The sequence below is a fragment of the Eumetopias jubatus genome, unplaced genomic scaffold, assembly GCF_037043125.1.
Source record: "Eumetopias jubatus isolate StellerSeaLion01/CBP00866 unplaced genomic scaffold, mEumJub1_p1.0 scaffold_6, whole genome shotgun sequence".
Taxonomy (NCBI): Eukaryota; Metazoa; Chordata; class Mammalia; order Carnivora; family Otariidae; genus Eumetopias; species Eumetopias jubatus.
The window spans coordinates 60,447,905-60,450,445 of record NW_028274812.1 but is presented as its reverse complement, the minus strand read 5'-3'; the positions used below and the strand labels follow the sequence as shown (position 1 = coordinate 60,450,445).

Sequence of the window (2,541 nt, the reverse complement as noted above, 5' to 3'; positions counted from 1 at the left end):
TCTGGCAGTAATTACAGAGATTCACAATGTCTAATAGCTGAGTGTGAAAGTAATATTTGGTTGAAACCAGACAGAATGAACTTCTGGGATCCAAAAAAAATTCTGGAATTTTATAATAAATATAATTACTGTTAAAATTTTATTATTAAATTTTTAGTAATGAAAATGAAAACCTTTGACGTTAACATGCAGGAGAGATTGCTCCTGCATATTTCATTTTTTTGTAATACCAAATAGGACTCTCACATCCGAGTAAGGCTGGTAAAGGAGAAGAAATAATTGTGCAATCTCATTTTTCTCTAACACTTTCCTTTTTTTCCTTCATGCTCTTTATATTCTTTATAATATCTGGACCAAAGGTGATTTATCATGGATGTTGTCATATATGATTTTGCTAGTTTTCCGCTTCATGAAAATTTGAGGTAACAAAGTTGTGTGCTATATTTAGTTCATTCTCACAAGATGTATGGAATTCTAAAAGGCACTTTTTGTTAAAAGACTCAAGACCTGAATGACATTTGTAGAAGTGTAAATTAAATATCTAGCATTTATGTTCCATATTATTCATGCTTATATACCGAACAATTAGATTATATCTTATATCTCCTCTTCAGTCATTTATTATTATTTAAGTTTTTGAATATTTGTTGGCTCAAAAAAGATATAATATTCTTATTAAATTATTTAGTTCTCACATTTATAATATTTACATTAACTATACATCAACTTCCTTATCAACTTTGATATTGGAATGTCCTTAATTATTTTTATATGTAATATTACAGCCTACTCAATTATCATTTATTGTAGAATTTTATTTTTGCAGTTATATACATCTTTGAATCAATTAGATAGAATTTCAACATAAAAGCACATAAAGAGATTTTCACTTTATATCTAAAAGCCTTATCTATATTTGGAAGTAAATATACACATAATAATGATAAATCAGAATGACATGCCTCGTAGCTATTGCTGATGTTGTCATAATGGCTAGATATTTTAACCTATGTCATCTTGTGATTATTGGCCAGGCACAAATTCAGGGATAACTGAACTGATGCTCAACTAGGCATTTGGCTCTTCAAATTTCCAAAGCCTGAAGCCAAAAAACAGAGTTTTGGCCAAATATCAAGGATGATTGGCGCATCTCTACATAGATTACAAATCATATATCTGAATCAGGTATTTCAACATGAAATACTCTGATTGAATTTGTTAAGTAAGCCACAAATAATTTTCACTTGCTTTAGAGTAAAAAGATAAAACACTGTACTCCCCAGAGGAAACTTTAGCAGTAGTTTCTGGGTGAGGTATTACATCAATTTAAACACAGTGTCAAGTTTGAAGATTGGGTGCTCTTACCTCATTCCTCTGACAACTATGCATAATTAAATGCACAGTGATTTTTAAGAATGTGAGACTGACATAAAACTTAAAAACAACTTTTAGTCAGAAAACTTAATGTGGCTTTAAGATTAGACTTACTACAGTTAGATATACGGTCTCCTTGTTGTTCAGAAAATTGCATTAAGAATACAAGTATTTGGGGAGTTGAGACCAGAGGCTGAACTCGGGATCTGACAAGATGGCCGGGCTGCCCCGCAGGATTATCAAGGAAACCCAGCGTTTGCTGGTAGAACCAGTTCCTCGCATTGAAGCAGAACCAGATGAGAGCAACGCCCGTTATTTTCATGTGGTCATTGCTGGCCCCCAGGATTCCCCCTTTGAGGGAGGGACTTTTAAGCTTGAACTATTCCTACCAGAAGAATACCCGATGGCAGCCCCTAAAGTATGTTTCATGACCAAAATTTATCATCCTAATGTAGACAAGTTGGGAAGAATATGTTTAGATATTTTGAAAGATAAGTGGTCCCCAGCACAGCAGATCCGCACAGTTCTGCTATCGATCCAGGCTTTGTTAAGTGCTCCCAATCCAGATGATCCATTAGCAAATGATGTAGCGGAACAGTGGAAGACCAACAAAGCCCAAGCCATAGAAACAGCTAGAGCATGGACTAGGCTATATGCCATGAATAATATTTAAAATCGATCTGATCATCAAGTTCTCCTGTTCTCCTGTTCTGCCAAGACTTCTTCCTTTTTTGTTTGCATTTAATGGACACAGTCTTAGAAACATTACAGAATAAAAGCCCCGACATCTTCAGTCCTTTGGTGATTAAATGCACATTAGCAAACCTATGTCTTGTCCTGATTCACTGTTGTAAAGCATGAGCAGAGGCTAGAAGTACCATCCGGATTGTTGTGAAACATTTAAAAGCAGTGGCCCTTCTCTGCTTTTATTCATTTCCCCATCATGGTTTGAGTATAAAGCACTGTGAATGAAGGTAGTTGTCAGGGTTAGCTGCAGGGGTGTGGGTGTTTTTCTTTATTACTTTTTTTGAGGGGGAGAGGTAGTTTTATTTTAATTTTTTGGGCTCCTTTCCCCCTTTTTTATGGTGATCTAATTGCATTGGTTAAAAGCAGCTAACCAGTTCTTTAGAATATGCTCTCTAGCCAAGTCTAACTTTATTTAGACGC

The 2,541-nt window shown here is 34.8% G+C and overlaps 1 pseudogene; it reads left to right on the top strand.

Moving 5' to 3' along the window:
- Positions 1–1,588: 1,588 nt before the first annotated feature.
- Positions 1,589–2,150, top strand: LOC114209976 (ubiquitin-conjugating enzyme E2 N pseudogene; annotated as a pseudogene).
- Positions 2,151–2,541: the final 391 nt, after the last annotated feature.